The sequence below is a fragment of the Bombina bombina genome, chromosome 5 (assembly GCF_027579735.1).
Source record: "Bombina bombina isolate aBomBom1 chromosome 5, aBomBom1.pri, whole genome shotgun sequence".
Classification (NCBI taxonomy): Eukaryota; Metazoa; Chordata; class Amphibia; order Anura; family Bombinatoridae; genus Bombina; species Bombina bombina.
This window is the reverse complement of record NC_069503.1, coordinates 403,354,927-403,382,580: the sequence shown is the minus strand read 5'-3', so window position 1 is coordinate 403,382,580 and position 27,654 is coordinate 403,354,927.

Genomic DNA, 27,654 nt, shown 5'->3' with positions numbered 1-27,654 from the left:
ACTACGTCCCTGATATAGGCTTTAAGTGAATCATTTTCTGCTTTTAGGGTATTTAACCCAGCAGTTAAAAGGTCAACCCTTTGAATTAAAGCTTGCATCTGGGCATTGATCTCAGCTGGGTCCATGGTTGAAAATGAGGCTTAGTATTCTGTCACAATGCTCAGTCTTGTATCTAGGAAAATACAGACAATGAATTGCTGGACCACAACTGCTGAGTCAGAAAGATACTTATAATTATATGTAGCAAAAAGATACAGGGAACCACACTAGTCAGTGTAGTAACAATAGTGGTTACCTTGTATCACCAGGCTGTAATTTGTTATAGGGATACTGAAGTACGTTAACCCTATTGCTGCCACCTGTGCTAATTAGCACTAACAATTGCAGCAGGGAGAAAAGTACTGTAGTTTTCCCAAGAAATGCAAGATAATTAAAAGGGGAACAGAATGTGCACAAACATATAAAAATAACAAAAATATGACCCCTTGAGATAGGAGGGAGAACCGGGGTGAAAAACATAAAATGGAATGAACAACAAAAGTCAATTGGAGAATGAGGATATGCCAGTATAATTGTTATGTGGTTAAACCTGAGGAGAAGTAAATCTGAAATATCCGGTAATAAAATAATATTGAGGCAAATAGGAAATACAGAAATACTTATGTGGAGACAACTAGGACAAGTCTGCACACTTACTGAGTCTGGAGCGGTATGAGAGTACACAGGCTGGTAGCGGGAGATCCGGAGAGAGTGAGCAGCAGGCGTGCGACGTCACCGCAAGGGAAGCGGTTAGCGTAGAACTTGAGAGGGGAGCTGGTTTGCAAGTGGAGCGGTGCTGTTAGTGAGACCGGGGATCCGAGTACAGGTAGGAGAGGAACAAGTCTGGAAGGAGACTGTAGACCGTTGGTAGAGAGTACTGTCACAGATTAAGGTTGTAGCAGGTTTGCGGATTACTACGGCTCTAGTGTGAACAGCGTTCACAAAGAAACAGCAGCAACAAAGAGACTTGAGTGTGAACAGCGTTCACAGGGGATTCTGCAGAAGCAGAGAGACTTAGGTGTGAACAGCGTTCACATAGATTGGCTCAGGATAAGAATGAGGAATTCACTTCAATACTAAGCAATGAGGGAAGGGCCAATGTGGTGTTTATATAGGGTGGAGTAATTGATGTGTTGAAATCCTTAAAGGGACGGTCTGATGATGGTATTAACCAATCTCTAAGAGTAGTCCTGACAGGATCCCCCCTTTAAGGAACGACACCGGAGCTCAAGGCGCCGGACGTTCTGGGTTCCTCTGATGGAAACGAGAGATCAACCTGGGAGCTGAAATATTAGTCTCTGGTTCCCAGGAATCATCATCCTGAGGATAACCCTTCCAACTAACTAGGTACTGCAGAGTCCCATGACTGAGCCGTGAATCCAGTATAGCTCGAACTTCGTATTCTAGGTTCGGATCAATTTGAACAGGGGGAACGTAGGAATGCTTGGAAGATCCCCTCAGAGCACGGTATGGCTTAAGCAGGGACACATGAAAGGTTGGGTGGATTTTCAAAGTATCAGGTAGAGTGAGACGAACGGCATTGACATTGATTATGCGTTCGATTGGATAAGGACCAACGTAGAGTGGTGATAGTTTCTTGGAAGGACAATTCATTCTAAGATTCTTGGTGGAGAGCCAAACCAAATCTCCAACCATATATTGTGGTGGTGGTGTCCTATGTCTATCATAGTATTTCTTGTACAAGGTCTTAGCGTTCTCTATGGAGGTCTCGATACACTTGAAGTTTGAAGAAATGATGTCTGAGATCTCAGAAATGGTGGGAGAGGTAGAGTCCTGGGTTGGATGTAAGTGAAACGTAGGATGAAAGCCATAGTTAGAGTTAAACGGTGTCTGATTAGTAGTTGAGTGTAATGTATTATTATAGCAGAACTCAGCATATGGGATATATTCTGCCCAGAGATGTTGTTGTGTAGAGCAGAAGGATCTCAGGAATTGTTCTATCCATTGATTACAATGTTCCGTTTGTCAATTTGACTGTGGGTGGTATGCAGTGGTCAGTCTTCTATCAATGTGGAATAGCCTACAGAATTCCATCCATAATTTGCTGGAGAATTGAGTTCCTCATCGCTTAGTATAGTTTGGGGTAAACCATGAAGTTTGATAACGTGAGTGATGAGGAGGTGTACAGTCTCAAGAGAAGTTGGCAACTTGCTGAATGGGATGAAATGACACATTTTGGTGAATAGGTCTACCACAACAAGGATAGTGTTGTTCTTTGCGGATAGTGGTAAATCGACTATGAAGTCTAGGGCAATTTCAGACCAGGATCTTTTAGGAGTTGGTAGTGGAAGTAAAAGACCATAGGGAGGTTGTTTCTTCCTCTTGGAAGTGGTACAAATAGGACATGTTAAGACATGTTGTGTAATATCACTACTCATTTTTGGCCACCAATAGTTCCTCTTGGCTAATTCTTGAGTTTTAGCAATACCCGGGTGTCCAGCAAGAGGGGAATCGTGTACTACCTCAAATAGAGATCTTCTGAGAGATGGTGGAATATAGAGAAGGTTGTGGAAACAGTAGCAACCATCTGAGTTGAGTTGCAAGAGGGGGAGTGGTTTAGTCTGATCACTTTGCTGTTCCTTCAGGAGAAAAGGTAATGTATCAAAAGTGAAACAAAGAAAGTTCTGAGAAGGAATAACAGTTTGTTGAAGATGAGGAGATAGCGGTTCTTCATGCATCCGTGAGAGAGCATCCGCCTTCTGGTTTTTTGAGGATGGACGGTAGGTAATGAGGAAGTTAAACCGCGAGAAGAAGAGGTTCCACCTAACTTGTCTGGCGGACAAGGTTCTTGTAGTTTTCAGGTATTGGAGATTGCGGTGGTCAGTGTAGATCAGAGTTGGTAGTTCAGTGCCTTCCAATAGATGACGCCAATGTTCGAGAGACAGTTTTATGGCGAGGAGTTCCTTCTCCCCTATTGGGTAGTTTTGTTCAGCAGTGTTTAGAGTTTGTGAATAGAAGGCTATGGGGTGTAAAGGTTTCGTTATGGCGACTCTTTGTGATAGAACTGCTCCTATCGCATAATTAGAGGCGTCAACCTCTAAAATATATTGGAGTTTAGGGTCTGGGAAATGCAGAATAGGTGCACTAGTGAATTTCTGTTTGAAGAAATCAAAAGCTTCTTGTGACTCAGCTGTCCATTTAAAAGGTATATTGGCTTTAGTGAGTCTGGTTAAAGGTATTGCTAACTTAGAAAAATTTCTTATAAATTTACGATAGAAGTTAGCAAACCCCATAAAACACTGTACCTGACATCTAGACTTTGGTGTAGGCCAATTTAATAATGCCGTAATTTTATTATCCTCCATACGAATACCAGAAGGAGAAATTTCATAACCCAGGAACGAAATAGATTGTGAATTGAAAATGCATTTCTCAGCCTTGGCATACAAGTAGTTACTCCTTAGCCTGGATAATACTTGTCTTACATGATATACATGCTGTTCATAGGTCTTAGAATATATAAGGATATCATCCAAGTAAATAACAATATATACGTCTAGGATGTCTCTAAACAGGTCATTTATCAGATGCTGGAAGGTAGCAGGGGCATTACACAACTCGAATGGCATGACGACATATTCAAAGAGGCCGTACCGAGTGCGAAACGCCGTCAGCCATTCGTCGCCAGATCTTATACGGACCAGATTGTATGCTCCCCTTAGATCTAACTTCGTGAAGAATCTAGCCCCTTCGAGTCTCTCAATGAGCTCAGGGATAAGAGGTAGGGGGTAGCGATTCTTCACTGTGATCTTATTCAATTGCCGATAGTCGATTATGGGTCTAAGAGTCCCATCTTTATTTTTAACAAAAAATATGCCTGCTCCAGCTGGAGAGGTGGAAGGCCGGATAAAGCCTTTTTTCAAATTCTCATCCAAATAAGTTTTGAGGTGTTCTAGTTCTGAATTTGATAGTGGAAATATGTGTCCAAAGGGTATCTCTGAACCTGGATAGATCTCTATGGGACAGTCATACTTCCTATGAGGAGGAAGACTGTCAGCCTCCTTTTTACTAAATACATCTGTAAAATATCTATAAACCTCAGGTATATCACTATGATCAGGCACTGCAGAAGTCTGAAGAATACTATCAGGGAGACAGGTGTTTACACAGTAAGGAGAATTATATGTAAGTGTTGATGTATTCCAATCAATATGTGGGTTATATGTATGTAACCATTGAATGCCTAAAACTATAGGTGAAACAGGAGAACAAATAACGTCAAATGATAAGTATTCCTTATGGTGGTCAGAACAGGTTACCAGTAGAGGAATAGTATGGTATTCTACGGGCCCAGTGGTTATGGTTTTCCCATCTATACCTCTTAAAAAGACAGGAGAGCTTTTTTTCATTAGTGGTATTTTATTGGTAGTGCAGAAATCTTTATCAATGTAGGAGGCTGTGGCTCCGGAGTCAATTATCGCGGAGGCGGCTAGACGTAACTGATCCCACTGTAAAAGAAGGAGCAATTTTAGATAGAGGACGAACTGTGCTGGGTGTTACAACAGAAGGAATGAGGAAGGTTCTTACCCTTATTTTGTCTCAAGAGAGAAGGACATTCCTTGACTGTATGGTCCTCAGATGCGCAGTATAAACATAAGTTATTAGTACGTCTTCTAAGTTTTTCTTGAGGCGATAGAGGCCCTTTTACGAATCCAATATCCATAGGTTCAGTAGAACTTTTGCTGGATGATTGAACATGTGTACTGGTACCAAGCTTTTTTGAGATAGGGTCATGACTGGACCTTTCCTGGTGTCTCTCTCTAAGACGTCTATCTATAGTTATGCTGAGTGTCATCAACTCTTCTAGAGTATTGGGGAGCTCTGATCTTGATAGCTCATCCTTAATACCATCTGAGAGGCCTAATCTGAATTGATTCCTGAGCGAAAGGTTGTTCCACTGGGAATCCTTTGCCCACTTCTTGAATTCTGTGATATAGTCCTCTATGACTCTCTTTTTTTGTTTAAGAGCCTGCATAGCATTTTCAGCTGTAAAGTTGGCCCATTGCTGTGAAAAAATTCTCTAGAGAATTTAATATCTCTTCATTACTCTCAAAATAGGTATTAGCCCAGGCACGTGGCTCACCTCTAAGATATGATATAGTAGTGAGTACTAACCCTGTCATTAGGGTAGGTTTGTGGCTTGAGGGCGAACATTAACAGACAGGCATTTTTAAACTCCCTATAGAGGGTCCTGTCACCATAGAACTTTTCTGGGGGGGTAACCTGGGGTTCTGTAAGAGGGATTCTTTTATCCACTACGTCCCTGATATAGGCTTTAAGTGAATCATTTTCTGCTTTTAGGGTATTTAACCCATCAGTTAAAAGGTCAACCCTTTGAATTAAAGCTTGCATCTGGGCATTGATCTCAGCTGGGTCCATGGTTGAAAATGAGGCTTAGTATTCTGTCACAATGCTCAGTCTTGTATCTAGGAAAATACAGACAATGAATTGCTGGACCACAACTGCTGAGTCAGAAAGATACTTATAATTATATGTAGCAAAAAGATACAGGGAACCACACTAGTCAGTGTAGTAACAATAGTGGTTACCTTGTATCACCAGGCTGTAATTGTTATAGGGATACTGAAGTACGTTAACCCTATTGCTGCCACCTGTGCTAATTAGCACTAACAATTGCAGCAGGGAGAAAAGTACTGTAGTTTTCCCAAGAAATGCAAGATAATTAAAAGGGAACAGAATGTGCACAAACATATAAAAATAACAAAAATATGACCCCTTGAGATAGGAGGGAGAACCGGGGTGAAAAACATAAAATGGAATGAACAACAAAAGTCAATTGGAGAATGAGGATATGCCAGTATAATTGTTATGTGGTTAAACCTGAGGAGAAGTAAATCTGAAATATCCGGTAATAAAATAATATTGAGGCAAATAGGAAATACAGAAATACTTATGTGGAGACAACTAGGACAAGTCTGCACACTTACTGAGTCTGGAGCGGTATGAGAGTACACAGGCTGGTAGCGGGAGATCCGGAGAGAGTGAGCAGCAGGCGTGCGACGTCACCGCAAGGGAAGCGGTTAGCGTAGAACTTGAGAGGGGAGCTGGTTTGCAAGTGGAGCGGTGCTGTTAGTGAGACCGGGGATCCGAGTACAGGTAGGAGAGGAACAAGTCTGGAAGGAGACTGTAGACCGTTGGTAGAGAGTACTGTCACAGATTAAGGTTGTAGCAGGATTGCGGATTACTACGGCTCTAGTGTGAACAGCGTTCACAAAGAAACAGCAGCAACAAAGAGACTTGAGTGTGAACAGTGTTCACAGGTGATTCTGCAGAAGCAGAGAGACTTAGGTGTGAACAGCGTTCACATAGATTGGCTCAGGATAAGAATGAGGAATTCACTTCAATACTAAGCAATGAGGGAAGGGCCAATGTGGTGTTTATATAGGGTGGAGTAATTGATGTGTTGAAATCCTTAAAGGGACGGTCTGATGATGGTATTAACCAATCTCTAAGAGTAGTCCTGACAATTATAGTGGCAGCGATGTTGGGGAGTGGCAGAATAGGGGTTAATAACTTTATTTAGGTGTCGGCAATGTTGGAGGCAGCAGATTAGGGGTGTTTAGATCTGGGGTTTATGTCAAGGTGATTAAACGTAACTTTTTTTCCCCCATAGACATCAATGGGGTTGTGTTACGGCGATCGCCATTCCGCACTTCAGTTGTTAGTTTTTTTCTAACACGCTTTCCCCATTGATGTCTATGGCAAAATGTGCACAAGCACATATTCTCAGCCCTTGGATTTTGTGCGATATTTAGCTTAACACCACCATATCGCACACACAAGACAGCTTTTTAAAAACTTGTAATGGCAGCGCTATGAAGGGTGAAATAATGCAACTTTTGTTGCGTTCGTTTTGCACCCTCTATAGTGCAAAACTTGTAATCTAGGTGTTACTGAGGCACAAGCTACCACCACTGAGCATGTGCAAGAGTTTGCAGTGTAAATGAATATGAGTCTATGATTGGATGATGGCTGTCACATGATACATGGGCACAGCAAATTGTGAAATTTGTCAGAAAAAAATCTACTGCTTAGTTTCAATTCAGAGTAAGGTTAATGCATTTTTCTTTTTTTTTATATGCTTGATAGTGATGTCGCGAACCTAAAAATTTTGGTTCACGAACGGCGGACTCGAACGTCCGCAACTGTTCGCGAACCAGATGAACCGCCATTGACTTCAATAGGCATGCAAACTTTAAAACCCACAGGGACTCTTTCTGGCCACAATAGTGATGGAAAAGTTGTTTCAAGGGGACTAACACCTGGACTGTGGCATGCCGGAGGGGGATCCATGGCAAAACTCCCACAGAAAATTACATAGTTGATGCAGAGTCTGCTTTTAAGCCATAAAGGGCCTAAATCACCTAACATTCCAAAATTGTTTTTTCAGGTATGATGTTGTATCGATCAGGTAGTGTAAGGGTTACGCCCGCTTGACAGTGAGAGACCAAACTCCCTGTGTAACGCACCGCAAACAACCGCAAACAGTCCATTTGTACAACCATTTGATAGATATGATTGATAGTTAGATAGATTTGATAGATAAATAGATATATTTCATAGATAGATATTTTCCCAGACAGAGAATTACAAGACGTGCGGTCTTGGACCCATGGTAAGGTTCCCAGAGGCAGTTGCGGCGCCAGGGGACGTGTATATGGCATGGATTTTCGGAACCGGGAGATGGAAAAAGATGCTTGGTCGGTCATCCCGCTTCAAATTTGGGGCACTGCGCATGCAATCTATTGTGCCACCAGATATGAGTGGTGTGTTAAGTAGTACTATTCTTAGCAGTTTAATGCCTGTTACTCCCCCTATCGGGTGAGGTGTATATGGCATGGATTTTAGGAACCGGGAGATGGAAAAAGATGCTTGGTCGGTCCTCCTACTTCAAATTTGTCCGAAACACAAGTGGCTGTCACAAAACAGTCCGACCACGAGATAGATAGATTTGATAGATAGATACATAGATTACATAGATCAATAGATGCAATATACATTTTATAGATACATAGATTACATAGATCAATAGATGCAATATATATTTGATAGATACGAATTACATAGATCAATAGATGCAATATACATTTGATATATACAAATTACATAGATCAATAGATGCAATATACATTTGATAGATACGAATTACATAGATCAATAGATGCAATATACATTTGATAGATATGAATTACATAGATCAATAGATGCAATATACATTTGATAGATATGAATTACATAGTTCAAAAGATGCAATATACATTTGATAGATACGAATTACATAGTTCAAAAGATGCAATATACAATTGATAGATACGAATTACATAGATCAAAAGATTCAATATACATTTGATAGATACGAATTACATAGATCAATAGATGCAATATACACTTGATAGATACGAATTACATAGATCAAAAGATGCAATACACATTTGATAGATACGAATTACATAGATCAATAGATGCAATATACATTTGATAGATACGAATTACATAGATCAAAAGATGCAATATACATTTGATAGATACGAATTACATAGATCAATAGATGCAATATACATTTGATAGATATGAATTGCATAGATCAATAGATACAATAAACATTTGATAGATACGATTGATAGTTAGATAGATTTGATAGATAAATAGATAATTTGATAGATATATAATTTCCCAGACAGAGAATTACAAAGACATGCTGTCTGAGACCCATGGTAAGGTTACTTCCTTTTGCACAATCGAGTACAGGTTGGGGTCCGGGATTGCCTTTTGTGCAAAGAAATTGTGGCCGGGTACGAATTACATAGATCAAAAGATGCAATATACATTTGATAGATACGAATTACATAGATCAATAGATGCAATATACATTTGATAGATACGAATTACATAGATCAAAAGATGCAATATACATTTGATAGATACAAATTACATAGATCAATAGATGTAATATACATTTGATGGATACGAATTACATAGATCAAAAGATGCAATATACATTTGATAGATACGAATTACATAGATCAATAGATGCAATATACATTTGATAGATACGAATTACATAGATCAAAAGATGCAATATACATTTGATAGATACGAATTACATAGATCAATAGATGCAATATACATTTGATAGATATGAATTTCATAGCTCAATAGATGCAATATACATTTTTTTAGATATGAATTACATAGATCAATAGATGCAATATACATTTGATAGATACGATTTTAAGGAGTGTGTGTCACCATAAGCTTACTGGTGTGTTTGTAAAAGCTAGTCCTGAGTGAAATAAAGCAATAGTAGTAGTTCCTTCTGGAACAGGTAGTCCTGTCTGATTCTTTCAGGTATACCAGTTGCAGAGGTTCTGACCCTGCATTCTGGCTGCACCTCTCCCTGCAAGAGAGATCTGTTACAGAGTCTGTGGGCCTGTATGCAAAGAGCTGGCCTTGTGAGCCCCAATTTTAAAGACAGTGCAGGGAAAGGAATCAATACCTACCTGAAGAATGGAGTGTGGCAGAGGGGATGTTACCTGCCTGAAAGGAGCAGCAAGGCAGAGGGATCTATTCCTGCCTAGAAGAAACCAGAGGGCACGCTACATGCTGGAAGTGTGCAGTGAGGCTGAGGGATCTATTCCTGCCTTGAAGCAGACAGGCAGAGGGGACGCTACCTGCCTGGGAGCCCACTGAGACCAGCCCAGCTGGGGGAGATACAGCCACTGGCTTGACCCCAGTCTCAGCAACTATATCTCTGGTCCCACTATCCGGTGGCCGCCCCTGGGTTTGGACAGAGGAAGGGAGACCCACTAGCGGAGTACCGCTACATCCGGGAGATGGAAAAAGATGCTTGGACACCCAGTACAGGTCGTTCTCCTTCAGCCTTTTTATACGAGAGTCCCCGACCCCAAACAGGCATGACAGCATGAAAGACCCCATCTGCCATGACTTCCTTTTGCACAATCGAGTACAGGTATGGCATCGTTTTTAGGAACCCGGAGATAATTTTTAGGAACCGGGAGATGGAAAAAGATGCTTGGTCGGTCCTCCTACTTCAAATTTGGGGCACTGCGCATGCAATCTACTGTGCTACCAGATATGAGTGGTGTGTTATGTTAAGTAGTACTATTCTTACCAGTTTCATCACTGTTATGTGCCTTTTTTTTGGTTTGGTTTTTCTAGCTACAGTGCAGCACCAGAGGCCAGAAAAATTAGGCATGTACAAATGCCGGAAAAATTAGCTATTGTTGCAGACGCTGCTGTAGCAGCGGCCAGAAAAATTTATGTTTGTTTGACAGTTAGAAAGTGCCCTAAAACATTGCTGCTTGAACCCTAGTTGTTGGCGGATAAGTCACGCAAGTCATCCGGCATTCGAAGATAAAATACAGCAGCTTGTGTACCATTTATAGCCCAAGGCAGCTCATCTCATCAGGCCTTTTTTACTCGAATGTAACGCACAATGTCAGTCCCTTCGGGATCCATCCCTCATTCATTTTAATAAAGGTGAGATAATCAAGACTTTTTTGACCTAGGCGACTTCTCTTCTCAGTGACAAAACCTCCTGCTGCACTGAAGGTCCTTTCTGACAGGACACTGGAAGCGGGGCAGGCCAGAAGTTTGATTGCAAATTGGGATAGCTCAGGCCACAGGTCAAGCTTGCACACCCAGTAGTCAAGGGGTCCATCGCTCCTCAGAGTGTTGAGATCCGCAGTTAATGCGAGGTAGTCTGCTACCTGTCGGTTGAGTCTTTATCTGAGGCTAGATCCCGAAGGGCTGTGGTGATGCATAGGAGTTATAAAGGTCCGCATGTCCTCCATCAACAACACGTCTGGAAAGTGTTCTGTGCTTGCCGGCGTGGTCATGGGAGGAGGAGGATTGCTTTCATCTCTTCCCCTGTTAGATTCCCGTTGTGCTCTGACATCACCCTTATACGCTGTGTAAAGCATACTTTTTAATTTATTTTTTAACTTCTCCATCCTTTCCGACTTGCGGGAATTCGGTAACATTTCAGTCACTTTATGTTTATACCTGGGGTCTAGTAGCGTGGACACCCAGTACAGTTCACTCTCCTTCAGCTTTTTTATACAAGTGTCCCTCAACAGGCATGACAGCATGAAAGACCCCATTTGCACAAGGTTGGATGCCGAGCTACTCATGTCCCGTTCCTCATCCTCACTGATCTCACTGAAGGTATCTTCTTCCCCCCAACCACGTACAACACCACGGGTACAAGATAGGTGACAACAACGAGCACCCTGGGATGCCTGTTGTGCTTGGTCTTCCTCCTCCTCCTCAAAGCCACATTCCTCCTCTAACTCCTCTTCCTCACAATCCTCTTCCTGGGTTGCCGCTGGTCCAGCAAGTGATGCTGATAAGGCTGTTTCTGGTGGTGATGGAGACCACAACTCTTCCTCTTCCTCTTCACGCTCATCTATGGCCTGATCAAGCACTCTTCGCAGGGCACGCTCCAGGAAGAAAACAAATGGTATGATGTTGCTGATGGTGCCTTTGGTGCGACTGACTAGGTTTGTCACCTCCTCAAAAGGACGCATGAGCCTACAGGCATTGTGCATGAGCGTCCAGTAACGTGGCAAAAAAATCCCCAGCTCCCCAGAAGCTGTCCTAGCACCCCGGTCATACAAATACTCTTTTTTTTTTAACAGCTTTTTCTTGTTGGAGCAGGCGGTCGAACATTAGGAGTGTTGAATTCCAACATGTCGGGCTGTTGCAAATCAAGCGCCTTACTGGCAGGTTGTTTCACCGCTGGATATATGACAAGTGCGCCATGGCCGTGTAGGAACGCCTAAAATGGCCACACACCTTCCTGGCCTGCTTCAGGACGTCCTGTAAGCCTGGGTACTTATGCACAAAGCGTTGTACAATCAGATTACACACATGTGCCATTCACGGCACATGTGTCAACTTGCCCAATTTCAATGCCGCCACCAAATTACTTCCATTGTCAGAAACAACTTTGTCAATCTCCAGTTGGTGCGGAGCCATTCACCTGTGCATTCAGAGCGGACAGGAGTGCTGGTGCAGTGTGACTCTTGGCTTTCAGTCAAGTCAACCCCAAGACGGCGTGACACTGCCCTATCCGGGATGTTGAATAGTACCTGGGGAGCTGGGGGGGTGCCGTTGATGTGGAGCAAGACGCAGTAGCAGAAAAGGACTCAGCCGAGGAAGAGGTTATGGAAGAGGATGGAGTAGAAGGAGTAGAGGAGGTAGCAGCAGGCCTGCCTGCAAGTCGTGGCGGTGTCACCAACTCCTCTGCAGAGCCACGCATTCCATGCTTGTCAGCTGTCAGCACGTTTACCCAATGCACAGTGTAGGTGATATACCTGCCCTGACCATGCTTTGCAGACCAGCTATCAGTGGTCAGATGGACCCTTGCCCCAACGCTGTGTGCCAGACATGCCATTACTTCCTTTCGCACAATCGAGTACAGGTTGGGGATTGCCTTTTGTGAAAAGAAATTTCGTCCGGGTACCTTCCACTGCGGTGTCCCAATAGATACAATTTTTTTTAATGCCTCAGACTCCACCAGCTTGTATGGTAAAAGCTGGCGGGCTAAGAGTTCAGACAAGCCAGCTGTCAGACGCCGGGCAAGGGGGTGACTTTGGGAAATTGACTTCTTACACTCAAACATGTCCTTGACAGACAGCTGACTGTGGGCAGATGACCAGGAACTGCTACGTAAGAGAGACTGAGTGGCGGATGGTTGAGAGGGGGCAAGGAGTACAGCAGTGGTTGACGTGGCTGAAGATGCTGGACCAGGAGGAGGATGGCAGCTTTAAGTTTGTGTGCTGCTTCTACTCATGTGTTCATCCCATCGGCGTTTGTGATGTGAGACCATATGCCTTCGCAAAGCAGTTGTACCTAGGTGGGTGTTGGACTTTCCATGACTTAGTTTCTTTTTGCACAGGTTGCAAATGGCATCACTGTTGTCAGATTCAGACACACAAAAAAAAATGCCACACTGCTGAGCTCTGCGATGATGGCATTCTGGTGGTGGCAACAGCATGCGTTGATTGGCGTGCTGTCTGGATGACCCCGGGTGCCGATGCATGCTGTCTGACTGTGCCAGCCGATGCATGCTGTCTGACTAGCTCCTTGCAACGACCACCCACTGCTTCCAACTTGTCTCCTGCTCCTCCTCTCTGTCTCCCCATCTGAACTTTCCCCCTCTTCTTCTCTTCTAGCGGGCACCCACGTGACATCCACTGATGCATCATCATCAACCTCTTCACTTGTATCTGACAAATCAACAAAGGAAGCAGCAGCGGGTACAACATCACCATCATCATCACACCGTACGTCCATGTCTGTAATGCTGCCTAACTGAGACATATCACTGTTATCTACATCCTCTGTCAATGATGGTTGCGCATCACTCATTTCTTCCAACTGATGTGTCAATAACTCCTCTGACAGATCAAGTGAAGCGGCCGTGGTGCTAGTGTTGGTGGTGGCGGCAGGCGGGCGAGTGGCACTGGTCACTTGAGAGGTGCCCAAAGCTAAGCTAGAGGTGGATGGTGCGTCAAGGTTAGGAGCGGAAGCTGTAGAAGATTGGGTGTCCTGTGTTAGCCATTCAACTAGGTCCTCCTCAGAACTTTTCGCATTCATGGCATGTGGTCTCTGAACACTGTGCATTATTGTAGGGTCAAAGGGAATCACAGCACCACGACCACGACGGCACCTGAGGGGTGGCTTGCCTCTGCCTGTCATTTTTTTTAAATGTAGACTTACACTACTATCAAACAAAATATGAGTGGTGCCACTGGGCAAGTGGGCACAGTATACGCTGTGAGCCTAACACATAAAAAGCAGACTGATGTTTCACAATCCAAAAAGTTTACTTTTTTTAAATGTACACTTACACTACTATTAAACAAGATATGAGTGGTGGCACTGGGAAAGTGGGCAAAGTATACGCTGTGAGCCTGACACAAAAAAGCAGACTGATGTTTATATATATATATATATTTTAAAATATTTACACTACTGTTATAGCAAATATGATTGGTGGCACTAGTTGGCAAGTTGGCCTGGCACACATGCTGGCAGGCAGGCAACTGCAATTAGATTACACTAGTTGACTGTTGTTTCACAGTCAAAAAAGTTTTTTTTTAAATATTTACAATACTGTTATAACAAATATGATTGGTGGCACTAGTTGGCAAGTGGGCCTGGCACACGTTGGCAGGCAGGCAGGCAACTGCAATTAGATTACACTAGCTGACTGATGTTTCACGGTCAAAAAAGTTTTTTTTAAAATATTTACACTGCTGTTATAACAAATATGATTGGTGGCACTAGTTGGCAAGTGGTCATGGCACACACGCTGGCAGGCAGGCAACTGCAATTAGATTGCACTAGCAGACTGATGTTTCACAGTCAAAAAAGTTTTTTTTTAAATATTTACACTACTGTTACAACAAATATGAGTGGTGCCACTAACTTGGCAAGTGGGCCTGGCACACAAGCTGGCAGGCAGGCAACTTCAATTAGATTAAAATAGCAGACTGATGTTTCACAGTCAAAACATGTTTTTTTTTAAATATTTACACTACTGTTATAACAAATATGATTGGTGGCACTAGTTGGCAAGTGGGCCTGGCACACACACTGGCAGGCAGGCAACTGCAATTAGATTACACTAGCTGACTGATGTTTCACAGTCAAAAAAGTTTTTTTTTTTTAAATATTTACACTAATGTTATAACAAGTATGATTGGTGGCACTAGTTGGCAAGTGGGCCTGGCACACATGCTGGCAGGCAGGCAACTTCAATTAGATTACTCTAGCTGACTGATGTTTCACAGTCAAAAAAGTTTTTTTTTTTAAATATTTACACTACTGTTACAACAAATATGAGTGGTGCCACTAACTTGGCAAGTGGGCTTGGCACACATGCTGGCAGGCAGGCAACTTCAATTAGATTACAATAGCAGACTGATGTTTCACAATCAAAAAAGTTTTTTTTAAATATTTTCACTACTGTTATAACAAGTATGATTGGTGGCACTCGTTGGCAAGTGGGCCTGGCACACATTCTGGCAGGCAGGCAACTGCAATAAGATTACACTAGCTGACTGATGTTTCACAGTCACAAAAGTTTTTGTTTTAAATATTTACACTACTGTTACAACAAATATGAGTGGTGCCACTAACTTGTCAAGTGGGCCTGTCACACACGCTGGCAGGCAGGCAACTTCAATTAGATTACACTAGCTGACTGATGTTTCACAGTCAAAAAAGTTTTTTTTTTAAATATTTACAATACTGTTATAACAAATATGATTGGTGGCACTAGTTGGCAAGTGGGCCTCACAAACACGCTGGCAGGCAGGCAGGCAACTGCAATTAGATTGCACTAGCAGACTGATGTTTCACAGTCCAAAAAGTTTTTTTTTAAAATATTTACACTACTGTTATAACAAGTATGATTGGTGGCACTAGTTGGCAAGTGGGCCTGGCACACACGCTGGCAGGCAGGCAACTGCAATTAGATTACACTAGCTGACTGATGTTTCACAGTCAAAAAAGTTTTTTTTTTAAATATTTACAATACTGTTATAACAAATATGATTGGTGGCACTAGTTGGCAAGTGGGCCTCACAAACACGCTGGCAGGCAGGCAGGCAACTGCAATTAGATTGCACTAGCAGACTGATGTTTCAAAGTCAAAAATTCTTTTTTAAAAAATATTTACGCTACTGTTACAACAAATATGAGTGGTGCCACTAACTTGGCAAGTGGGCCTGGCATACACGCTGGCAGGCAGGCAACTTCAATTAGATTAAAATAGCAGACTGATGTTTCACAGTCAAAAATGTTTTTTTAAAAAATATTTACACTACTGTTATAACAAATATGATTGGTGGCACTAGTTGGCAAGTGGGCCTGGCACACACGCTGGCAGGCAGGCAACTGCAATTAGATTACACTAGCTGACTGATGTTTCACAGTCAAAAAAGTTTTTTTTAAATATTTACACTACTGTTACAACAAATATGAGTGGTGCCACTAACTTGGCAAGTGGGCCTGGCACACATGCTGGTAGGCAGGCAACTTCAATTAGATTAAAATAGCAAACTGATGTTTCACAGTCAAAACATGTTTTTTTTTTAAATATTTACACTACTGTTATAACAAATATGATTGGTGGCACTAGTTGGCAAGTGGTCATGGCACACACGCTGGCAGGCAGGCAACTGCAATTAGATTGCACTAGCAGACTGATGTTTCACAGTCAAAAAAGTTTTTTTTAAAATATTTACACTACTGTTACAACAAATATGAGTGGTGCCACTAACTTGGCAAGTGGGCCTGGCACACACGCTGGCAGGCAGGCAACTTCAATTAGATTAAAATAGCAGACTGATGTTTCACAGTCAAAACATGTTTTTTTTTAAATATTTACACTACTGTTATAACAAATATGATTGGTGGCACTATTTGGCAAGTGGGCCTGGCACACATGCTGGCAGGCAGGCAACTGCAATTAGATTACACTAGCTGACTGATGTTTCACAGTCAAAAAAGTTTTTTTAAAAAATATTTACAATACTGTTATAACAAATATGATTGATGGCACTAGTTGGCAAGTGGGCCTTGCACACACGCTGGCAGGCAGGCAACTGCAATTAGATTGCACTAGCAGACTGATGTTTCACAGTCAAAAAAGTTTTTTTTAAAATATTTACACTACTGTTACAACAAATATGAGTGGTGCCACTTACTTGGCAAGTGGGCCCTGGCACACACGCTGGCAGGCAGGCAACTTCAATTAGATTACACTAACAGACTGATGTTTCACAGTCAAAAAAGTTTTTTTTTTAAATATTTACACTACTTTTATAACAATTATGATTGGTGGCACTAGTTGGAAAGTGGGCCTGGCACATACGCTGGCAGGCAGGCAACTGCAATTAAATAACACTAGCAGACTGATGTAAATTTTTTTTTTTTTTAAATTACACTAATGTTACAACAGATATGAGTGGTGGCACTGAGAAAGTAGGCACAGTATATGCTGTGAACCTGACACACAGGCTAGCAGTGGCAGGCTGGCCTGGCAACTAAAATTAAATAACACTAGCAGACTGATGTAAAAGTTTTTTTTAAAAAAAATTTACACTAATGTTACAACAGATATGAGTGGTGGCACTGAGGATAGAAGTAGGCACAGTATATGCTGGGAGCCTGACACATAGGCTTGCACTAGTGGCAGGCTGGCCTGGCAACTAAAATTAAATAACACTAGCAGACTGATGTAAAAGTTAGTTTTTAAAAAAAGTTACACTAATGTTACAACAGATATGAGTGGTGGCACTGAGGATGGAAGTATGCACAGTATATGCTGGGAGCCTGACACACAGTCTGGCACTAGTGGCAGGCTGGCCTGGCAACTACAATTAAATAACACTAGTAGACTGATGTAAAAGTTTATTTTTTTTAAATTTACAGTAATGTTACACCAGATATGAGTGGTGGCACTGAGGCTGGCAGTGGCAGGCTGGCCTGGCAACTGAAATTAGATTACAATAGCAGACTGATGTAAAAGTATTTTTTTTTTTTTTTAAATTTACACTAATATTACACCAGATATGAGTGGTGGAAAACAGAGCAATTAGGCACAGTATATGCTGTGGGCATGACCCACAGGCCTGATGGAAAATGAAATTAGATTACACTAGCAAACTGATGTAAAAGTTTTGTTTTTTTTTAAATTTACACTAATGTTACACCAGATATGAGTGGTGGCAGTGAGCAAGTAGGCACAGTATATGCTGTGAGCCTCACACACAGGCTGACAGGCAGGCAAATGCAACTAGATTACAAAAAAAAAAACCAAAAAAACGACTGAAGTTATAGCCCTAAAAAGGGCTTTTTGGACTGAAGTTCTAGCCCTAAAAAGGGCTTTTTGGGGTGCTGTGCTTACAGCAGAGATCAGATGAGTCCTTCAGGACTGTAGTGGACACTGAATACACTAGCCTAGCTATCAATTTCCCTATACAATCACGAGCAGCAGCACTATCCCTCCTCTCACTAAGAATGCAGGATCGTAATGAATCTAAAATGGCTGCTGCCCAGGAGCTGGGAGGGTCTGGGAGGGAGTTTCTGCTGCTGATTGGCTGAAATGTGTCTGCAGACTGTGAGATACAGGGTCAAAGTTTACTCAATGATGACGATAAGGGGGCGGATCGAACATCGCATATGTTCGCCCGCCGTGGCGAACGCGAACAAGCTAAGATCGCCGGGAACTGTTCTCCGGCGAACTGTTCGCGACATCACTAATGCTTGATGATTATGCAACTCTACTGTATTTAATATCCCTTTAAGATACAATTTCTACTTGTAAACGGATCTGTGTATGTCAAGCAATATAGGTTATACAAAAGTCTTGTAATAGCTAATCAAAGCTGCAGGGGTTACTTTGCTATTTCTGTTGTAAGATAAGTGAAAATATTTACTTTCACTGTTTATATAGCTACATATTGTATATATAAGATTGGTAAGGTAATCCTTTCAATATAACTGTAACATAGGAATAGTGTCCCTCCTTTTAAAAGTTCCTCCAATTTTGAAAGGGACTCTCACATTGGCCACAAAATTAATTATAAGCACCCAAAACCTACTCGAGAGGCATGTAGAAATAGTGTGGCCTCACCCCTATCAGAAGCTTCACAACAGATGCCATACCCTGTACAGCGTCTGTCATTAAGGGGTTAATAAAGATTTTGAACAGCCCTTCATCAGAGCAGCTAGACACAAAATCAACTTCATTTAAATATTAAATAACAAGCTGCTTTCATTTTTTCAACTGTTCCTTCCTTCTGCATAGAAAGACTTCTACTGTTCAGGATACCAGCTTTACAAAAATGTTAAATTAAAAAACCAAACTAAAGAAATAAACAACATCTATAAAAGAGATTATTTTAACACATGAACAAAAGAAAAATGTAAAAAAAGTTAAAGAACAGTAAAATTAGACCTAGACAAAACATAAGGGATTAAATGCTTACCGGGGCGTTTCCAGGAGTGTAGAAGAACAATTTTAACTTAACTTAACTAACTTAACTTAGTAACTTGTAACATAAATCATTGTGAATAAATAAAGACGCAGACACATTCTTAATGGGAAAAAATTTTAACCGTCACAGTCAAATTTTTATTAAAACTACCTAACTTTTAAACAACAGAACCGGAAATGGCGGCATAGACTATATAAGCCCAGAACAGCAAAGGAGGTCAACGGCCCAACGGGAACGAGCAGCAGAGGGGTCTCTGCTCAAAGGAAATGACGCTGAGGGGTTGCAGAGATCACGTGACCATCCCCCAATGGGGAGAGAGGGAGGTTACCCCACATGCACTTGAGGCCTACCACCCCTCCCCTTTATGGCCACGACTCACCCCTAGCGACCTTTTCCTGCGCAACAGGACCGTGACCTCCCGCCGCCAGGGTGTAATCATCAATCTCCACCTAAAAAGGAATCTCGGCTACCAAGCCGATCTAGCCGCATAGTCAGAGATGGGAGATTATTAAGTTTACCGCTATGGACTTATCAGAGGCCTAGGTTGACTAGCCATAGCCCTGCCATTAGCCGAGAGCCGCCATTGGATAGGACAAGGGGAACGGGAGGGAGGGGAAAAACACTTCACAGCCTGGATCGGATGGAGAAGAGGAAGTTGGGAGGGAAACCTCAGCTTTTACCAGGTAAGGAGGGGCCTGACCTAACCTGCAAAAATGTTGCATCTAGCACCCAACCCTCTATCTCCTATCCCACTTTCCTACAGCCTTAACCCTTAGCCTGCTACAGGCCCATACTGGGCCCTACACGAACTTAAGGGATTAAATGCTTACCGGGGCGTTTCCAGGAGTGTAGAAGAACAATTTTAACTTAACTTAACTAACTTAACTTAGTAACTTGTAACATAAACCATTGTGAATAAATAAAGACGCAGACACATTCTTAATGGGAAATTTTTTTAACCGTCACGGTCAAATTTTTATTAAAACTACCTAACTTTTAACCAACAGAACCGGAAATGGCGGCATAGACTATTTAAGCCCAGAACAGCAAAGGAGGTCAACGGCCCAACGGGAACGAGCAGCAGAGGGGTCTCTGCTCAAAGGAAATGACGCTGAGGGGTTGCAGAGATCACGTGACCATCCCCCAATGGGGAGAGAGGGAGGTTACCCCACGTGCACTTGAGGCCTACCACCCCTCCCCTTAAGGCCACGACTCACCCCTAGTGACCTTTTCCTGCGCAACAGGACCGTGACCTCCCGCCACAAGGAGCATTAGAAATGTACTTGCCGCCACCACCACAACCTGACTTACAGGAATGATGAAATAGCTCCCTGGATATCCCTTATAAAAATATCCAACCCTACGTCTGATAAATGGACCTTATCTCTACGATAGAGCTCAGTTCTGTCGGCTGAGATGGCTTCGTGCCGTACCATGAAGCCACCCGCTCCCGTGACGGTTTTTGATAAAGCCGCATTGATTTTCTTTCTAATTCTATATGCCGCCGTATGGGTCGACATATGCCTCCAATGCAGGCGGGGGACTATATTAGACCAGCCAATAACTACCTCAGGGATTCGTGTCTGAAGCCAGCCGATGTCCAACTGCATAATTTTGACTAGTTCTAGCACAGGGACGGACCCCACATCGTTCCCCCCCAGGTGAAGGATTAAGAGGTGCGGTTTTCCCCATCCTAAGAAGGTGCCAAAAATTACTTCCCCCAGCTGTGGCCAACACATCCCCCTATTACCTAACCATCTAATTGAGGCTTTGCTTAGGGAGAACCCCAGATTCTGACCCAAGGGGAGGAGCAACGAATCGAAGCCCAGTGGATAAAAGAATGCCCCACAATCCAAATCCGCTTTGCTCCATGATTTGGCCCTGCGGAGACAAATAGTTTAGTGTGTGCACACAAAAATTTTTGTATTAAACAATGGGGCGGACGTATTTCTTAAAGCAATTAGAGCGCCACTGCCCCATCCGCTTTATGTCCTCGCTGGAGCGACCTACGCTTGCGGCCTGCGTCGCCGCCCCTATTCTAAAGGAATGCGGGGCAATCCTACTGCTGTCTAAGCCTACGTTCGCCGCTGCTTGCTTCAAGACCCTACCGAACTGGAATTTAGATAGAGCTGATCCATCAGCGTGGATAAAAAACTGTCCTGGCAAAGAGGGGCGCAAAGCTAAATAACTGTTCATAACCGCTATGGGACAGGAAATGCTGCCCGGCCTGGGCGCAATGTGCAGCCAAGCGCCCCTGCCTGACTGATCCATTTTTGAGTGCGGGATAAACAGGAGCAGGGAGTCAACGGCAGCCCTCACATGCTCCACTTGAACTCCGCGACCCACCGCACGCTTAGAGGGGGCTACTAACTCACTCAGCCGAAGGGCGGCCGCAAAGGCCAGCGCAAAAGTTGCCTTAAACAGTGATGCCTCAAATGGGGAGTAGCATGAGCTATCAAGTGACAATATCAGCTTATCTAGGCGGTCTTGTGTGATGGGTTCCCTAGAATCAGGTTGCCTTGGATAGATCCTGCCCCACCCTTTTACAACTTGCCGAATGAAGAATGAGTTAGTTGGGTCCGGGAGCCCCAGTGCTTTATAAAAGAATGACAATGCAGCTAATTTTGACTGGAGTGAACCCTGACGCGTGCCTATGTTGTGAAGACTCACCAACCAATCACACAGAGATGCAATGTTCCCTTGTGCGGCATCCATGCCCCTGGACCGGCAAAACTGGTCCCATTCGTTCCAGAGTTTTGAGTAAGTGCGCCAGGTAGAGGGGGCTAAGGAAGAACGTACAATTGGCAATAGGGCTACCCAGGAGTGACCAGCTGCCAAAGAAAAGCAGGACAACGTAAACCCACTGGTGATGCGTTAGGAACTAAGCATCTAAAATTGTCCCACTCAAATCTGGACAGGGCGTCTGCTACCACATTATTGACAACCGGCACATGCTTCGCCTGGAACTGAATGTTGAGTTCCAGGCAACGCAATACCAAGTGCCGCAGTAGCGTTACCACCATGGCCAAGGTGGCCAACAGGTTGTTAATCACAAAGACAACACTGGTGTTGTCAGTCCAGAATATGATTGTCTTGTTTGAGAATCTTGATCCCCAGAGTTCCACTGACAGGACTATGGGAAAAAGCTCCAGGAGGGTTAGGTTACGGGTGAAACCCCGGAGGTACCATGAGGCAGGCCAAGGCTCTGCACTCCATTCCCCCTGGAAGTAAGCACCGTACCCATGTGATCCTGCCGCATCCGTAAAAAGATGTAACAGTTGACTAGATATGGGGTCTGAGCGCCAGACACGCACGCCATTGAAGGATTTTAGAAAAACCTCCCAGACCCTCAGATCCGCCAGCAGGTCCACCGTGAGGCGAATCCTCTGAGTAGGTTTTGTTCTTCCACTCAGTTGTCTTTCCAGCCTACGATTAAAGATCCTGCCCATAGGTATTACCTTGCAAGCGAAATTAAGGAGCCCTAGCAATGATTGCAACTGCTTCAAGGAAAGGGCCCTCTTTGAAACGGCCGCACGAACCGCCTCCAGCATTGCTTCAATTTTGTCAGTGGGCAACCTACAGACCATTTCCAATGTGTCAATTTCAATGGGGCCCTGTGTTTTGTCCTCTGCGAGAGGTACTCCAAATTTGGCCATTATGCCGCGCATGCTGTTCATTAGATTCAGACATTCGCCTGAGTCAGATCCTCCCACAAGGAGGAAGTCGTCTAGGCAACCACCCAGTGTAGGAATGAGCTAAATGCTTCAAAAAGCGCACATGACAGGGAGCATCCCATAGGGAGGCAGCGATCCACGTAGTACAAACCCTGAAACTTACATCCCATAAGAGGGAAAACTGAAGGGTGGAGAGGCAACAACCAGAAGGCAGACTCTATGTCCAATTTTGCGAGTAGAGCGCTTTTTCCAGCCTGTCTAACCAAGTCCAGAGCGCTATCAAATGATTGATATCGCACAGAGCTTAGTTGGGGGTCAATTGCGTCATTGACAGAATTGCCTTTTGGATAAGAAAGATGCTGGATAAGTCTAAATTTTCCTTTATCTTTCTTTGGGACCACACCCAAAGGGGATATGGTTAAATCTTTTAGCGGTGGGTTAGGAAATGGGCCAGCCATGCGGCCCAGGGATACCTCTTTATTGAGTTTTTCCAATACCACCTCAGGGTTTTGGTATGCAGACAACAAATTTCTCTGCATATGTGCTCCCTGCACCCTTTGAAAGAGTGGAATCCTAAATCCAAATGAAAACCCCTCCCATAGCATTCTGGCCGTGGCCTGGTCTGGGTAGGCCAACAGCCAGGGCTTAAGCGTGTGGACCCTCACTGGGGTTTCCACCCTTCTGAGCAGTAAATGATCCGGGGGCTCTACTGTTGTTGCCTCCATCTTTTCTTTTGTTGCATTCGACCCCTGGATGGGATCCTGTACAAAATTTGCATGTGTGTCTAAAGGTGCATGCGCTGCCCTTATCGCACTTTTTTTCCTGATACGCCCAACAGGCGCCTCCCCTCCTCCGCAGCCTTGCATTCCGAAAGGACTGCTGATTAGCCGAGGATGCGCCCTGCGCTGCTGGTCCCTTATGGGGATCCATACGCTGCCATAATTGATTGTCAGTGCAATCAAAAGTTAAAGAGGGGTTACCCGACATTTTCCTCCTGAACTCGGAGTCATATTCCCTCCATACACCTTCACCGCGATTACGCTGGATCCAGTCTATGGTGTCTGTATATTTTAATATGGCTAAATTCTGAGAAGGGTACTTCTCCAAATAACACGATGAAAAGACCCTGAAACATTGCAGCCACTCATCGAATGAGTCTGGGCGCTTGAATTTCTTTGGGCCAGTCCCTTCAGCACTCTTTTCCTTTTGTCTGTACGCCTCTACAGACAAATCGAAAATATTAACGTACTTCCCTTGGTGAATTTTGGTAACTGTCTTTTTACGCAGATGCGCGTGCAAGGAGTGAATTTCACCGGGGCTGGCATCCCCATACAAAGCTGCCCTCCTCTCTGAGATTGCTCTGATAGGGGGGTAGGGCTTGCAAATCCGCATTGCTGTTTGCCTGCTGGGGGGAGCTTAGCGCATCAGGAGCACTATTTTTTTTGGATTGCTGCTTCGCTGCGCCTACACACTCCTTCAAGATTTTTAATCATGCGGAACATTTTTTTCTGTCCCTTCCCCTGTAAGCCTAGCGATGTATCACTATCAGAACCCGTGTCTGTGTGTGAAGTGTCAGTAGTGTCTTCCTGTTCGTGTACAAAAACAGAACGCTCAGCATGTGACACTCCCGGCTGTGCGGTCTGGGTATTGGTATCCTGCACCGGCTGCTGTTGTTGTTGCTGAGCTGGCTGCTGTTGCTGATGAGTGTTGGAAGACGACTGCGCTGCAGATGGATTCTGCGTGACCACTTCCGCTGAACTCATGGCGACTGGAGCCTCCGATGACACTGGAGCTGTTCCAAGTACTCCCTGTAAGAGAGAAACCAATTCGCGAGCACTTTGGAAGTTGTTTAAAGGTGCAGACACATTAGCAGTCAGGGATGAAGTTAAATGTTGGCGAATTGGCTCAACTAATGCATTTAAATTAATGGGAGCAATATACTGTGCGTGGCCTGCATCCATACTCATACTCTCACGCATACCCATGGACTGATTTGCAGACAGACCTGCAGCAGCAGCAGCATTGCTGACTCCAACAACATGAGGCATTTGCCCAGCATTCATTCCCCTAACATGCATGCCGTTATCATTGAATGTGTTACCAATATCACTCACAATATCACTCACAGCATTATGATTTCCTAAATTACTCACAACATTAACATTCCCAATCTCACTCGCAACAGCAGGAATTACAGCATTATAAAAATGCTGCTCATGGATGCTCGATTGCTGCTCATTTAAGTTAATGGCATGTGCACCATGAACTTGTGCATTATTAGAAAATTGTAGTGGCCTGAAACCCCTGCTAATAGTGGCCCTCCCCCCTTTCCTAAGGTAACTCTGACGTGGCTGGGTTGAAGTCCTAACTTCCTTCCTAACTGCCTTTGTCCCCCTGCCTCTCCCTCTAATAATTGGGGATCTGACACCCTGACCGTGACCTGCTACACCCTGACCGGGTGTGGTAACTGCATTCTGGCCTCCTTCCCTGACCGCCACATGTCCCCCTTGAAGCAACGTTCCCTCGTGGTGCTCACCTTCGAGCCCATGAGAGACCGCTGCTGTTGCTGCTGCTCCGGTGCCGCCGCTGTGAATAATGGCCGCACCGGAAGTCCCCACGCCTACTTCCGGTCGCGCGGCCAATGCAAGTGCACAACCGGAAGTAGGCTGAGAAGCCTGCACATGCATTACCGGAGGCTCCGGTAAAGTATTTACAAACTGGGAACGAGTGGCCATAGTGGAGGTAGGCACGCGAAGGGGGGTCGCTGCTCCGGCAACGGTGAGAGTTGAAAGATTGGCCTCGGGTGCCTGCGCTTGCGATGGGGGCAATAAAACAGGTGTGAAAGGGGATAAAACAGGCCTAGATGGCCCCCGGGTCACCCCATGTGGCTGACCAAGTGTGGCCGGAGCCTGATGGGGGGGGGAGTATGAAGCGCCACATAACCGGGAGCACTTGGGCCAGGTGCCTGATGGGCCTGCTCCTGGTGTAAATTTGGCCTAGGTGCCTGAGGGTGCAATGCATGTAGAACGGGCCCAGGAGCCTGCAGGGGCAAATTAGATGTTAAGTTCAAATGAGGCCCAGTGGCCTGTATTTGTAAAAGGGGATCCACCTGCTCTGCAATATGGGGATCCCTGGTTATGCCAGGACCAATTTGCAGAACATGTGGAACCACATGCTGCAATTGCACATGGCCTGCTGAGGGCTGTGCAGAGGCAGCATTAGATATTGCAGCTGCAATATAGGTCATAAAATTTAAAACTGCTGGAACATCTGCAGATGCTACAGCCTGCAGCAGGTTTGAGACTTGGTTAGGAGTCAATTGCTGCTGCTGTTCTAAATTAATGACAGGTGAATGAACCTCCTCTATCACAAACTGTGATTCTGGCACCAGATTAGCTACATCCTCCCCGGCTTCAGTGATCTGCTCCTGGGAGGGTGCTGCATGAACCTGTGCCACAACAACAGCCTGATTTTGTGTAGGAGGGATGCAATCTAAATCATTATCAATTGTTTTCTGAGTACTTATCTTTTCCTTTGTCTTTCCAGCTTCTGCATTATCCTGATAGCGTCTAGGTGGAAGAACTGTACGCCTTGATCGATGCATGGTAGCCAGAGAAAGGAGAAAAACTGAGCAGCACAGAAAAAGAAAAACACTTCACAGCCTGGATCGGATGGAGAAGAGGAAGTTGGGAGGGAAACCTCAGCTTTTACCAGGTAAGGAGGGGCCTGACCTAACCTGCAACAATGTTGCATCTAGCACCCAACCCTCTATCTCCTATCCCACTTTCCTACAGCCTTAACCCTTAGCCTGCTACAGGCCCATACTGGGCCCTACACGAACTTTGCAATTGCATGTTCTGAAATCCCTCTTGTAGCTTAGTTGAAAAATTCTGACCACCCCTCAAGAACAACCCATAAAGGGTCAGTCCCTTGTTCACATTTGTAAGACTACAAAGGCAAATTCTGCTCTATTTAGTAATATTACTTTATCATAATGGTATGCAATATTTAACAATTACATATACTCTATTTACAGAATTCCTTTTGGAAATGTGTCGAGGTTCTAATTTTTCTGCATTGGTATTGCTACTCCTCTGTTATATGTAGAAAAACCTGTATTATGTCATTTAACACATAAATATAATTTAAGGAACAACCACTTGTGATTTGTTAGAAAACATAGGTGATGTGAGCCTCAATGAATTTTGAACATCCTAGTGAGCGTCCATGAGTCTATCCCAAAGTCTAGGAAACCATTTGCTTTTTATAGCGAGAGTAAATCTCAATTTACGCTAGAATGATTATTGCGATCTCAGAGCTGTGGTTAACTGTTTTGTGAAAATAAAAAGTGTCACAAAACACATCAAAAATACATTACAATGTACAGTTACACTCATAACATGATTAAAAAAAATATATATATATTGCAAAACGAAAAGTTTGACAAAGACTGGCAATTTAAAAGTTCCATTTATTGTGTTACAAAATTTAAAAGGAAAACGAAGGCCATCTCCAAAAGAACAAGTTAGGACAACAGTCCCTAGATGACAGCTAACATATTTCGGCTCAACAAGCCTTAATCATAGCTAAGGACTATAGGAAACCTAGAGCCTTTAAAAAGGGAACACCCTGACGTTTAATAGGTTAAGAACAAACAGGGGGAGTGTCCAATAGTTAACAATTTGTTAACCCTTGCAAAACCTGCAACAAAGTTATACATCACAAATGCCCTTGGATATAGTGTACACATTCCTTAAGCATAAGACATAATGTTGTGGAGGACAAACATAAATGCAAAAATATATTTTTAAGTAAATATAATCAAACTGGAGTTATAATAATGCAAGTTGATACAAAATGAG